The following is a 15,474-nucleotide window of genomic DNA, read 5'->3' on the forward strand; positions in this document are numbered from 1 at the left end:
GAGAAAATTAGAAGAGAGGACAATGGCGTCATCAAATGCCAATCCTGATTTCCCTAGGGATCTGGTTTTAGAATTAATCAGAGGAAGAGCAGCATGGGAACCCTCAGAGAGGGATGTGCCAATAAGTGCTTTGTAAGTTAAAGACTTACAAATGGGTGCTTTGTGAGCTGTGCTTAACAGAAAGGGTGTGGATGGATTTTCGGTCGTATATCATAAAAAAACTTGTTGAGACATGCTGTGAAGAAATTATGTGCGTGACTACCTGTTGAAAAACAAAAACCTTACAAATCATTGTAATTAGTTTACTACAATTGGGTAAACATTGACAATTTGATTCCAAAAGGAGTTATAAAGAGTTGAGAAATTTCAAAGAAAATAAAACATGTTTTGGATTCACTCTATAAGATAATACCGCAAAACTTTGTGATATTAGTGCTAGGATAGACTAATAATTCAATGGTAGAATTGAAAGACCAGAAACAGACCACATCTGATTCATGACAAAGCTGTCACTGCAGAGGAGTAGGGAAAGGATAATTCTTCATTAAGTGAGGTTGGGTCAGTTGAATACTTACATGAAAAAGAAAACAAACGACTCTTACATCAAACTATATATAACATCAGTTGCTGTTTTTTGATCTAAAAAGTAAAATAATGAAGCCATAGAAAATAGTATAGGACATACTTCAGGAAAAAATTTCTTAAATAGGAAACAAAAACACTAACCATAATGGAAAAGATTGGTAAATTGGGCTACATTAAATTAAGAATGTTATTTAATTAAAAGATACTAGTAAGAAGTGAAAAGGTAAGCTCAGAGTAGGAGAAGATATTTGCTATACATTTGACAAAGTTTGTTTGACAAAGGGTTAGGTATTTGCTATACATAAAGCTGACAAGGAATATATAAAAAACTCTCATGAATAATAAAGAGAATCAGACAATTGAGTAGAAAAATGGGCAAGATAATGAACAAAGAAGGGACAATATAAAGCTATAGCAATTGTCAACAAAAAGTTTCTAAATATATCAGAAAGAGAACATAATAATATTAAAAATACAAAGTGGAGGTTAGGGTAGTTAAGAGTATTTTGTGTACTCTGTCAAGGGAGAAGGTTAAGAAGACTGACCTAGTGCCAGTTCTTACTGATTTACTTTGGTTATGTATGAGGCTAACTAGCAGAGTAANTGGTGTAATTTATGACATTTATGACTGTTAGCCCAGTTTATGCCTCTGAACATCTCTTTTCCCCTCAAATTCTTTCCCTTGTAAGCTGTTTAGACCTGTGTTCTCTGATATATCTCTTCCCAGGAGTATTGTCACTGCATTTTGAGTCCCATTAGTCACTACTGGCTAATTTGCAATTTTGAGAACCATCAAATAGCATAGAACTCATCTCAACAGGAATAGTGCCTTTAGGGACTATCTCTACACTAGTGATATTCAATTCTGTTCTACTTTAAAAACCAATGGGAAGGAAATGATTCACTGAAGAGAAAAGAGTTTCAAAAACAGAAAAAGTCAACTGGTAGGAAGAATGGAATGAGGGAAATAAAACAGTGAAGGCTGCAGTATAAAGACCTAATGCAGGGATGTACAGCCAGAGAAATGCCAAAGGAGATTGAAAGATTACACAATAAGAACAATTATTAACATAAGGCTTAATACATCAAAAGAAAGCTTTATCTGGAAAAATGAAAGAATAGGAGAAACATAGATGTTGCATGGGTTATTACGTTTTAACAAATTGCTGTTTCAAATGACCATAAAGTTATGAGTCAGGAAAGAATATTCCTTCAGCAGAAGGTGTAGGAAGAATCAGACACAGCAAGTGACTTAGGAAAATGGGTAAATTTCAGTTGCAAAGGTTATATTTCTTTAAAGGTAGAAAAAGGAAGAATGAGAGCAACGATTTCTGGGTAGCAAAAAATACTGAAAAAGTTAAAGCTGATAAAGAGAGCACAGTAATAAGGAGGAATGCTTTATATTTGCATAACACAAAGTCCATGTCATATTTTTGATTCTAATCCTTTATGTTGTTTTAGGCTTACAACTGCTCACCTCACAAAGGTGGGCTTTAGCTTCTAAAAGAAGTTAAGTAGTGGTGAAACAATGCAGCATGTTAGGAGTCAGAACTGCCTGAGATTGAGTAATAATTCTGCTAATATCTTAGTCTTGTTACCTTGGGCAACATATTTGACCTCTCTGTGCGTCAGTCTCTTTAATTGTAAAGTGGAGATAGTAATATAATTTAATTCAGGATTTTGTCAGAATTAAATGTTATTTAATTATTAAGAACTAGTTGATGTCAGTTATTATTATCCAGAACTACACTGCTCATGAATGGCATAGGTTGGATTCCACTCCAGTTTTTCTGCCTCCAAATCCAATGCCCTTTCCTTAATACCTTTTTACCTTTCCATCCAGATGAGTTAAAATCTGGGCCTCTAGCCAAATTAAGGTCTTGAGAGTCAGATCCAAAAAGTAAGAGGGCAGTCTCTGAGGGATTCGTGCAAAGATGAAGCATGATCCAACTTCTAAAGTTGATCTAAGTTAGCAAGAAAAAGTTCCAAAACATAAGGCTAGAGGTTAAGGGGCAGACAGAGAGTAAGAATCAACTCTGAAATGTATGTTCTATAATGGAGATCAGGTAAGCTAGTGATAGTATTTTCAGAGGGGAGACTAGTAAAAATCCCTAAGGCAGTGGTGTAGATATTTTATTATTGTTACTTTTTGGCAGTGGGGATCCAATTGTAAATGTTTATGGAATAATGATCTACTTGGCTTCTACCTCTGGCAGCTGTAACTACTTCACACCTCACCTGCAGATCCAACCTCATCTCCAATTTCTGTGCCAATTATGGCCCTTGCCAAGGAGATTCTTAGGAGTCTGCTAAAGTCAGGTAACATCAAGTCCTTTTTTTAAGGCAGACACAATCTGATGCTTTGCTTTATTTTCTTAAACAAAGCCTTACAATATATTAGTTGCTTGAGATTTCATAAATTTCTGTAAGTGTCCAGAATGGATGCTAAACCTGAACTCTAGTTAATGAAGCTAGGTCCCCACTGTCTGAGGTTGTCCCTCTCTGAGGTGAAACTCTGCACCTTTTCTGTCTTGGAGCTCTGTCTGTTGTTTGTTATCTAACCCACTTCACTTCCAGGGTTGCTAACTGTTGCTTATTCATTTGAGCTTATGGCTACACTGGCCTTTTTTTTTTTTTTTTTTTTTTTTTTTTCNTATGAGATCTGTTGTATATTAAAAATTTCTTTAGTTATGTCACACATGATGAATTAATCTTAAAAAATAACACTTAGCTAACACTAGGCATTTTTGTGTACCAGACTCTGAGCTTATGTCCATTTTCTTATTTAGTCTTCCCAACAACATGTGATATTGGTACAGTATTGTTGGGCTCAGTTTTTAGATGAAAAAACTGAAACTCAGAGGTTAAGAAAAATTTCCAAGGTAGCAAGTGGGAAATTTGAGATTTAAAACCAGTAACTCTAGAACCTAAGATCTTAAACATTATGCTATATGTTGATGGTAAAAGAAATAATAAAAGAGCATGTAGAACAACTTGGACGAAAGCTTTCCTGTAAAGAAAAACTATTAGTAGTAGTATTAAAACTGGATTTTCCATCTTGATGCTCATTTTCCACCAGAAATATCAATGAGATGCTGTTTGAGTTTTCTGAGATTGTCTTGTGGTTGAAAAAAAGATAGAGATAGTAATGTAGGGAACAACATACTTTTTAAAAAATATTTTGTAGTCAATATGTTGAATGCTAAATTAATGAGAATTCTGGATTGTGGAATGACCCACCCTAGTCAAATGGGTCAAACATTATAATAGATACAAATAGTCATAGCCAACATTGACCAAGTATGGGATGGAATATTATGAAATGTACTATATTGAGGATCATTTATAAATTAAAGAAAATGTCATTGGTCATTAGTGACTAAGTGGTAATATTCAAATGTCTTATGTATCTCATGTGGCCTTGTTAGACTTATTAAAGGGAGACCTTTAAAACAGCAAAACTAGAACAAATAATATGATTTTATTTGTTCGGGACTAAAAATAGTTGTTCTTACCTTTTTTTAAAAAATTCAAAAACCCCTTTGCAGATCTAATAAAATCAACATACTTTCTCCATAGGAGAATACATAAAGTCCATATCCTCACACAATTTATCATACAATTTTATGCTGTGCCCTGAAGCCTGTTCATATACCAATGGCAAGATCATTGATTTGGAAGAACTCTTCCTGACTTGGGGAAAATTCCAGTGTTAGGATTAAATCCTAGTGAATATCTTTTGCCAAATTCTCTCAAAGAGCTGTGGTATTAGTATCTTGATTAACATACTTACTTGTAAATAGAATAGCTGCTGCTATTTCAGAATCTGAGGTTTTTCATGAGATACCAGGGCAAGTGTCATGTTCTTTTTAAAATAGGAAATGATTATTTATTTCTTTTGAGAGAGAGAAAGACTGAAAGTAGGGAAGGTGTAGAGACAGGAGAGTATCCCAAGCAGGCTATATGCTCTTAGTGCAGAGCCTGACATGGGGCTTGATTTAATGAACTGTGAGATCATGACAGAGCAGAAATCAAGAGTCAGATGCCTAACCAACTGAGCCACCCAGGAACCCAAGGTCTCACACTCTTATTTATTCTATTTTTGTTCACAGTTTTGTGTAGATAATCCTTTTTCCAAATTCTGCTGAGACATTCTGAGGCAGGCAAGAAACCTTTTGAAATCTGTTGGGGTAGCTGTTTATTGTTTGTTTGTTTTGTTTTGATTGGGATAGATTACTTCCTTAAGCCACAAAATTACAGTAGGTTGTTCCATAGACATTTTCATAGTTGAGGCAGCTTTTGGGCCCTGATTTTAGTGTAATTATCAAATCCACTGACAAGATTGACAGAACCTAACTTAATACAGACTTAGGTAATCAGTCAATCTGCTTTGCCATTTTTACTTAGAATTAATGCTCTGGGCACCTCTTCAAAGTCATGCTGTGGAATATTCCTTGATCATTTATTCTCATAGTATTTGTGTGTAACTAAACTCTTTCTATCCATTTTCCCCTTCCATTTTAAGTAATAAAATGAACACACAAGCCCTATGGCACCCAAGTATAGACTGGAGCTTTGTTGGGTCCCTTTTTCAACCTTAGGCCAATTGATTCTTTGAAGTCATCTTTGCCTTTATCTATTATAGCCACATATAATTGACATATAAATAAAGTTTTACTCACAGAAACCTTAAAGGTGGCTCTGCAACATGTCTGCATTGTGCTAGGCTAGATGAGGAAGTCTATTTTGTCCCTTTTTCTTTTTCAGAATGACACCAGTATTTTCTTCCATTTATGGATTTATCCTGATGCAGTGATAATGCCGAGATTCATATTTTTGGCAAGAGCAACATTTGGATCCCTGAAGAATAAAGGTAACTTATTTAAAATATTTTTTAAGCCATCTTAGAAGTAACCTGCCTTGTGGGCAGGAAGGTATAGGTAGATCCAATGGCACTTTCCTCAGTACAGGCAATACCTATTCTAAGATGAAAAGGGCTGGGTTTGAGAATGAGAAATACAGAGTGCAATGGTTCATAATAACAAGGATTTATCTTTTTGTCTGAAACTACCATTCATATATAAAATTTTTAAAAACCCATTAAATTCAAATGGAAAATGGAATACATTTACTTTTTAGAAAGTGAAAGAATAATAACTATCTTGAATCATCATCTGTATAGGTGTTTTGGAAACTTTTTCACCTGTCCCTGCCTGTGAACTTGGAATCTGACATCAGTGCCCTGTTATTCTATTCCCAGACCTCTCTTGAGAAGATGGTGCCAAAGAGCTGGGTCAGGTCATTGGAAAAAGTAAATGGGTACGTATCTATTGCTGGTAACTTACTATTAATGCCTTAGGAAGAGAATGTAGCAAGATTCTATGAAGAGGAGACTGTATTGACATTCTGAATCAAATAAATCAGTTCTTGGCTGGGGACATAGAACATAGTTTCCAGTATGGCCCAACCCCAGATGTATTACCAAATCTGCAGACATGAAAGGTCACTGTGGTCACCCACTAGGACAAACATAGATCCTTTGCACATACAGCTTTAATTAGTCAGGGTTTTAGGGCAAGGCACCCATCATTTTTACTTGATAATAATAGTTTTATTGATTCTTGACAATTCAGAGACTCTGTGGAGGATGCTGTAACTGCTATAGATGGAGAAACAGTACAGGGAATTAAAAGAAGAGGCCCAATCTCTGAATGAAATGTGTAGCCTATTCTTCCAGAAGGTCTTACTAGTGGACGTTGCACAGAGTGCATTAACTGTCTCTTTCTGGAAATTACACAATTGCTATGTTGAAAGGTAATTTGCTACATATGTTTTCCAGAGTTTGCATTCATCCAGTTTGGTGCCATCTTCTCCCAACCTTAGGATGGACATGTGCCTTCCAGTAAGAAGCCTCTGCTCCAGCAGAGGGTATCTCTGAACAGACCACACTAATTCTCATCTATAGCAAACCTTTTCGAATCAACGTATTGCCTTTCCAGTTTGAGCTCCAGCTTAAGTGAGAGAACTGGTATTTGAACCTAAGCCTGTCTAACTTTGGTAGACTAAATAAATAAGATCTACAAGTCAAAAACATTTGAGTTAGATCGCCTATCCTGTCACTAGCTAGTTGCATGAGTTTGATCAAGTTATTAACTCTTTGGACACTGTTATTTTTTTCTTTAAATTTATTTGTGGTGGTCGCTTCAAAGCTTGCAGCTGGAATAAAATGAGATCAGAAACATAAAGTACTTGGCGCAGTGCCCATATATAATAGGCAATAATTAGTAGTTAATATTGCTGCTTACAGAGGTTTATGTAAATATATTTATTCCTGAAGGTCTTTTTTTTCCTTTGCTTCCCTACCCTTATATAATGAAATCTTTAAATTGAGAGTGCAATATTTTCTGTCATGTAAAATCTTAATATTGAATGGTTAGTATTTATAAAGCAAAGTGAAAACAGGCATTATAAAGATAGGGGAAAAAAGAGGAAGGAACAAAGGATAGGATTTTTAGAAAAGTGTGTTATCCTATCTCCAAACTTTAGATTGAATGAAACTTCAGATTTTGGAAAAAAATTAAATAGTAAGAATAAAGTTTTGAGAGACATCCAGTGTTATACTGGATAAAACTTTAAAGATCTGCTGTACACCACAAATTCCTTTGGAAGGCAAAGTTGTTGATGGCTTTTATTCTTTACTTAGATTTGTTTTCAGTCTGCAACTTCATAGGGAACGTTTAATAGCCTAAACTATGATACAAGCCTTGGCACTGGGTGTTCTGTCTAACTTTATTTATTTATTTATTTATTTATTTATTTTTTAAGCAGTGGGGATTCTTAGGTGACTTATTGTATTATCAATGTTATCTACTATTTGTTGTAGTCATATTGGCCTATATTTGATTACTAATTCTGTCACATAGCAGTAGTGAGACTTTGAGTAAATTATTTAACTTCCCTTATCCTCAGTTGATTTTTTTTCCAGTTATAACCTGAAAATAACAATCCTTACTTTGATCTTTTGCCATGAAGATTAAATGAAATTAAAGAGGATGTGAGGTGGAGAAAGTAAAAAAAGTACATAGATCATTAAATATTAAGGAGGTAAAGGTTAGTTCTTACACCTCTATAACAAAAATATAGAGTACTACATGCACCTGGCTGTTGGTTGCATATTAATATAAATGTGAATGCTTGTCAAGGTACAGTTTAGAAAATATTCTTTTAGAAATTGTGATACTTAAACAACTTCTCACAGGTAAAAGTTGAGTAGGAATATAAAGTTTTTGAAAAATTTTAGGACAATTGTGTAGAGTCAAAGGAGGCCAGGTGTCCTAATAATAGTTAAGGAGTCAGGAGAATATTCAGGAGGAGATTAAGCAGGAGACTGTCTTCTGCTTTTTGAGCTATTTCATTTTTATGCTTAAATTGGGTTAAACTAAAAGAGAGTCTGATTCACTACAGATGACAGACTGAACCAAAAGTGATGCATTTTTGCTCGCTAGTTGATTCATTATTTTAATTCACAGTCTTTAATTCTTCTGGAATCCAAATAGAAATTCAGGATAAATATATTTTAAATGCTTGGAAACAATTTTATGCACATGTTTTTTCTTTGCTACGTGCATTTGAGACTTTACAGTTCTTATTTCCAACACTTGTTTTTGACATTTCTGTGGTTTTGTATTGCCCTCTAGCAGATCTGTAGGCCCAGAAGAATTAGGAATAGTGACTATGGTAGAAGAGCCAAAAGGAGAATATTTAACTCAGGGAATTTGTGAAATGTTCTTTATCTGAATATGTGCCTTGGGCTGGCATATAACAAGCATTTTTCAGGAGTTGATGTTGATGCATGATGTTTTGTGCCGTGCTCTATTAAGCAGGATGTAATAAAATAAGTAAAAATAGACTAATTCTATTTGTTTAGGGACAGGGCAGAGGACTGTGTGTGTGTGTGTGTGTGTGTGTGTGTGTGTGTGTGTATTTCAGCTGCCTCTGGGCAGGCCTTTAGTATTGGAGCTCAGTTTCAGGCTTATTAGTGATAACTAGGTATCTCCTCAAACATTGAAAGAATGGGAACTGGCAGGTTCTGGTTTTGTTGTTGTTGTTTTAACTATTAGCAGTCATTCTCCATGAAGCAAAAATTATTATGAAAAAAGAATTTGATGTTTTAATATCCTATTTGTCTCCTCTTTTGTGCAATGTGATGAAAATTTTGATCAGTTTGATTACCACTCAAATTTTAACAGTTCGAAAAGGTTTTGGATCAAGTTAAACTAAGGTGAAATAAAGATAAATTTATTGAAGATCTCTCAGAGAGCTGCTTGATTTTCAAGATCAGGTAAAAAAAAATTGTCTTATTTTGTAGCTGAGAGAACGAAAATCAAAAGGTTTGGAGAGTTGCTCTAAAATACTGAGCTAGCTAATGACAAAAATTCATCCTTTAATAAAGAAAAACTACACTATGATAGCAGTTCGATACATTCTGTGGTAAAGAATAAATATCTGGACTTACTGAGTCTATAGTACTTTGAAAATATATATACCTTTAATTACTTTCTGTCTTCTTTACCTCTTTTATTGCTTTTGTCATTATCATTGGAGTCTTAATTCAAGTTAGCACCTCAAACTGTCTCAAACACAGAAGAGAAACATGTGTACAAGGGGTAGGAAACTTAGAACAAGAATGAGGTGAGGTAAGAAGATAGAAGGTGATTTAATTTCTGATTACATTTTGTTGCTGATGAAGCATATGTGTTGATAATTGTTTTTTATTTGTGAAGAGGTTAGGGCACATCCTTACATATCTAAAGACAAATTTCATTAGTAATTCATGCAAATATTTTAAATACTTTGGATGCCATTTTCAAAAGCAGCACATTTAGAAATTTAATACTGAAATTTTTTTTTCTTTTAACTTACATATAGATGATAGTATTGTGTTATAGAAAGAGGTATCTTTTTCTTTATGATCTATAATTATAATCATCAGGCAAAACTTCAAGAAGGCAGTTTAAAGAAAAAGAACTGTTTTGTTTAAATAATCATCTTCCCTCCATAAAAGAACTGTGCTAAAATAGAAGAAAAAGCTGATAAAGAATGATGATATGTTCAATGAGATTGTCATTGATGCTTGTTGCTGAATTACAGGCTAAGAATGTTATTTTTCACGTTTATCCCATGTTCCCAATTCCTGCTCCAGGAAATCAGAAGACTACAAATAGCACTCCGGAATTTCTCTCTCTCCTTTCATACATGACTTCTCACTCCAGATCCTTACATACACCTCAGCTAATAGACTTTTAACCCTGGGCAGGAAACTGTTAGTTTGTTCTGAGAGTGGGTATAGAACTATCAGGTGACTCCACTTTAAGAAATGTGGTGGTCAGAGAAGAATTATTACTTCCTTTACGTTGGAGCCCTGGTGAGAACTCAGGAGGTGAACCTAAAAAATGAGTGCCAGATGGCTATAGGAAAGATGTACCTGGGGTCCACTGCTGTCCAGAAACTCCAGAAGGAATGCCTTTGAAGTCGATCATCTACAAGCTTGACTTTGTATATCCCAGGTGTCTGCCCTGTGGTGATAGGAAAACTTGTTCTTCCATAGTTGTCACTAGACTAACCTCTATATTGAAAATGAGCTGATTCAATTGAGGCAGAATGGCACCCAGAAAAATGCTTGTCGTCGTATTCACTCAGACTCTGGGTACAGGTCTTCATCCATCCGTGAAGTGAAGAATTCTGGAGGACAGGAAAGACCTGCTGAGGCTGAGGGCCAGGTCTCCATCTGTGCAAGCCAGGGAAAATCTGGCGGGGCCCCACTTATGAAGGATTAACCCTGGCCCCGAAGAACAGGGCTCTTGGGGCTGAAAAGTGTATAAACTTTAGCCAAAAGGCAAATTGGTTGGAATGAAATGGTTTGATATAAAAATTTGATAGAACAAATGTATGTTTGTATATATATATTTTTTAAAGATAAGCTATTATCGCTATATTCTGAGGTATTAATAAGGTAGGGAGAGACAAAGTAATTAAGAGCACAGGCTTTGGTATCGAACTGACTGACCAAATCCCAGTTCTATCATGTATGAATTGTCAATATGGCCTTGATTCTGTGGGTTTTAATCCCAGCTCTGAAATTTTACTAGACTTGTAACTTGTACAAGTTACTGAGTTTCTCATCTGTATGTGCAAAATACATTATAGAAAGCACTTAGAATTGTGCCCATACATAGTAAGCACTCATAATTCACATAATATACTTATTTTGGTTTACTTTTGAGCCAGATCTCACCCTAAGTATATTACATATATTATCAATAAGTATATGCTATTATCATTATTAGTTATTGTTTTGGATACCCAGTGATTACATTTTGAAACTTTTATAATCTTTAAGCACTTTTCTATTTTCCTACTTTTTAAAGTTCTTATTTCTAATTTGTTTTCAGCTTATGATTTCTGCTATGGATTACTTTCAGTAGTAAAGGAATTGGAATAACTCATATGTCCAGACATTATATATTAGTGTTGGGGTTAAACATTTCAGAGGCAGTAGAGTTTGGGTAAGACAAATAATGTCTAACAAGAACTGAGTATTGCTATGTACCAAGTTCTGTGAGGCAAGCACATTTTTCATCCCATTTAGTAAATGAGGTAACGAAAGTCTTTAGAGAGCCTAAAAAAGTGTGTAGCTTGTTACATAACTGTAACTCCTGATGGAGCTAGCATCATATCCAAGTAGACTGGTTCCAGAGAAAATGTTTGTGTATGGTCATGGGACGTAAATAAATGAAAGAAAAATGTACAAGTCATTAAAGATGAAAATACCAGTGAAGTATGAAGACAGGGCATGATGAGGTGTTCACATGGATCTTGATGTCACCCCAGACTAATGGTAGATCTAGGGAAAGAGAGAAACACAAGTCGGGGGTAAAGCTCTTGACACTTTAATACATATATGGGATGAACCAAGAGGTTGGTCAATGATAATAACAATAAGTGTGTGTATGTGTGTGGGAGAGTGTGATGTACCATTACCACTATTAAAATAATAGCAAGCTGTTATTTATGGAATTCTTATTATGTGCCTGGCTTTGTATGGAACTTTTAAAAAGCATTGTCTCAGGGAAACTTTGCAACCATTCCTTGAGGAAGATATATTATCCCATTTTCTGGATAAATTAACTAAGTTTTACAAAAATGGAGTGAATTACCCAAATCTCCTGTTTTCAAGTAATCTAGGATAGCTTTGTAAAATGGTTTTGAAAGAAAGTACCCATTGACCTCTTCATCCATCTGTATGTCTGATTGTTAGGTATTAAGCTCTAACAATATTTGCTAGGTACTAAGTTTGAAGGATAGAAAAGTATTTTAAATATTGGTCCCTGTCCTTGAGTCTGATGGGAAAGAAAGATGTGGGGACAATTAGTAAAAGCTATAGTCGTGGCATGATTTAATTATTTTTAAAATGAGGGTGTTATGTTGCATAATCTTTAATATTTCTTCTAATTCCACCTCTGTGATTGTAGAAACAGCAAGAAGTAGCCAGTAAAAAAAAACAACAACACTGTAGTCAGCTTGGTAGTATAAAAGTTGAACCTACTTAACTGTTGTTAGCAAAGGACTATCCATTTTCTCAACGCTATGCAGTCTAGCAAATTTGGCAGCCATGGAGCTCAGTGTGAGGCAGCTGGGCATGATTTTGGATGGAAGACTCAAATTCAATGTTGGTGAAGTGTTTACAGTTTGCATGTGCATTGCAGGTGTGTGACATCACTTCCTATGACTGATACAAATGCTGGGAACAGTGGCAGGAGACTGATAGCCTGCCTTTAACCCTTTCCAAACAAGCCATCTTGTGGGCAGATGTTGACCACACCTTCCTGCGCATCTTTCTAGAAGAGCCTGGAGGTGAGCCAGTTTTTGATGATTCGGACCTTGGTTTTAGAATGCATAGCCACTGAATGTCTTCAGGAAATGGGGATAGGAAACTGAATGCTTTCATTTAATGCCCCAGGTGATGAAAATGAAAGGAAAAATCAGTGTTATTGTCTTGCTTAGGCTATAGTTAGAGCTCATTGTTGAAATTGTATGATGATATGAAATTTTGGAGGGACTGGTAGTGGAAATAGGCTTCCTGTATAGGAGGAAGTCCTGTTAAACAGTTTCCCAAACTACTAGTGTAAACAAAATTGCAGAGAGAAATATCAAAACTGTTTAAAAGAGCAACATGTTTTCATGTTTTTTTTCTTGCAAATAGTCCTTAGTTTTCCAGCGCAGGAAACAGAGTAAAAAATTGTGGTAATGTAAAATTACCTCTGTACAGTTATAAACAGATTATGCTTTTAGTTTTTGCATGTTCTGCAGTGTTAAACCAGGCGTTCAATAACAATGCCTAAGCAATTTAAAATGATGACAAAAGGTTGCTAAGAATTGGCTAAGGATTTTTCATATTGCCTGTATTATATACTTTCCTATAACATATGTGTACAGATACATACAAGTGTACATGAAAATGTAAGTTTTATATGTATAAAAGTAATAATAATTGAAAGTAGCCTATATTTTAGATTTCCCAATAATTTGTAACTTTCTCTCTAATTAGTTCACTTTATGGAAGATTTATTAGTCTGCTACTTTTTATCCCTGACATTTATAATGTTTTAGGTAGTGTTGTGGCTATTACTCTTATACACAGCTTTAAGGGGGGTGGGTAAGAGGATCATTACCTGCAGGTTATCACTGGAGAAAGCTGAGCCTGTTTCTGAAGACTCAATGTATTATTAATCATTATTTCTGGAATCATAAGGGCTACTTTGAACAATTGTAGGAAAATGGTTTTTGAAGATAGACCCCACTGAAGAAAATGAATAAATTCTTTTTCTTCCCATATCAGAATTGATAACTCTGTGTAGGTGTCTGTTTGGATCACATTATTTATGAGCTGTCTTTGAAAAAATTTCTAGCTCTCTTGCAGCTGCAAGTGCTGATTATTTTGCTTGGATTTGTAACTCTGATGTTTTCTGGCATGCATGAGTTTGTAAAAGATTTAGACATAGCCTGCAATTTTTTTTCAAGTCCTAGACAGTTCTGATTGAGTAGATCTGATTAACATTAGTTCAGAAGTTTGAAGCCAAAGCTTCACAACCCTGATTTTGAAAGGTGTTGAGATTTGTGGGAGGGGAGATTACTTTTAAGGAAACTAAGCTTCCTTATGTTTCAAATTTGAAGATGAAGTGAGATTGTGTCTGTTAATTTGCAGAACTTTGCATACTGTAGAGACATGATAGCAGAAGGGATATAAAAATTCTTTTAAAGCAATTTCATTTCACAGCATTACACTGTAATCTAACTGCAATGCTAGAAAATTTAAATGACAACTTCAGTTTTCTAGTTCAACTCATCCATTTCTCCTGTTCATACAATGTAGGTCAAAGGAATTAGTTTTGGGAAAATGCAAGAGAATACCTTTAAAGAAATCTCTCTTTTAATGTCTTAGGAAGATACCCACTCATAAGATGTTTTTCTGTGACAGTTTGTACTTGTGAGTAGAGTCTGTGATACTAACGTAGGGTCTCCTTCCATTATGGCTGTGATGTAGCAGGTCTGAATACAGCTGGAATTAGAATGACTGGTGAGTCTACCTTGGAAAACTCAGAAGCTAACTGGAGATCTTGTTGCAACCAAACTCAGGCACATAACCAAAACCATGTTACCTTTTTTAAAATCAGAAAATTAAAATGACATGTGCTGGCTCTGCTGAAGGGCTTTGGCTCCCTCTTACTGGTATTGGCAGTTCACAGTCATGCATCAGGAAAAAGAGCAAAGGTGAATGTTACTGGCTGTACTGCAGATTTTTTCATTGTCTTTTTAATATTTTGGAAATAACCTTTCTTTAAAGTGAATAAAAATAAAAAAATACCCCAAATGTACAATTTGCTAATTACTTTTTGTATTTTTTTTATTTTGAGATGACTTTATATTCACATGTAATTATAGGAAATAATACAGAGAGATCCATATATCCTTCACCCAGGTTCCCCCAATGGTAACATCTTGCATAACTGTCATATAATATTGTAACCAGAAAACTGACATTGATCTAACCCCATTAGCCTTATTTAGATTCATTAGTCTTAAAAAGATTCATTTGTATGTATGTCTATGTGTATATATTTAGTTTAATTCAGTTTAATTACATGTGCAGATTTGCATGACCACCATCACACTCAAGATACAGGATAGTTCCATCATAAGAATCCCTAGTGCTAGCTGTTAAATTTAAATGGAAAATGTACTCAAAAGAATTATTCACCAATTTTAATAACTTCTCTGAGGCTGTGTTGTATCTAATATAGTTTTGAAAGACACTAAATGACTAAGAAGACAAAAGAAGTTAACCACATTAATTCCAAAGAGTTCCCTGGTAATACAAACAGTGAATTACCATTACTACTTTAGAAAGGGGAAATTGGGACACCAGGGAGGGCTCAGTTTGTTGAGCCTCTGACTCTTGATTTTGGCTTAGGTCATGATTTCAGGGTTGTGGAATGGAGCCCTGTATCAGGCTCAGTGGTGCTGCATGGAGCCTACCTGAGATTCTCTCTCTTTTTCTCCTCTCTTTTTCTCTCCCTCTATCCCCTCTTTCTCACTCACTCTCTTTCACAAACAAACAAACAAAATAACCCAAGAATAAATTGCTGAGTAGAGAAAGATCTTAATGGAACAAAAAATAAGGCAGGGCTTTAAGGATGCAGGTTATTAGGTCTTTTGCACAGTTTTAACAAAAGAAGTTAAAAATTACAGCTTGAGTCTTTTGCTCAAAAAAGAAGAAAGCAAAGTCAGCAAGAAAAAAATCATTACTGGTTTGTACTCTGTGAACAGTGC

The 15,474-nt window shown here is 35.0% G+C and overlaps 1 long non-coding RNA gene across 1 annotated transcript; it reads left to right on the forward strand.

Annotated features, from left to right (window-relative positions):
• The first annotated feature begins 5,358 nt into the window (after nt 1-5,358).
• On the forward strand, nt 5,359-12,492 carry LOC144245662 (uncharacterized). Its single transcript, XR_013339378.1, has 3 exons — nt 5,359-5,458; nt 5,846-5,904; nt 12,351-12,492. It is a non-coding gene; the product is annotated as an uncharacterized LOC144245662 (long non-coding RNA).
• Nucleotides 12,493-15,474: the final 2,982 nt, after the last annotated feature.

This window comes from Crocuta crocuta, unplaced genomic scaffold (assembly GCF_008692635.1).
Source record: "Crocuta crocuta isolate KB4526 unplaced genomic scaffold, BGI_CrCroc_1.0 scaffold191, whole genome shotgun sequence".
Taxonomy (NCBI): domain Eukaryota; kingdom Metazoa; phylum Chordata; class Mammalia; order Carnivora; family Hyaenidae; genus Crocuta; species Crocuta crocuta.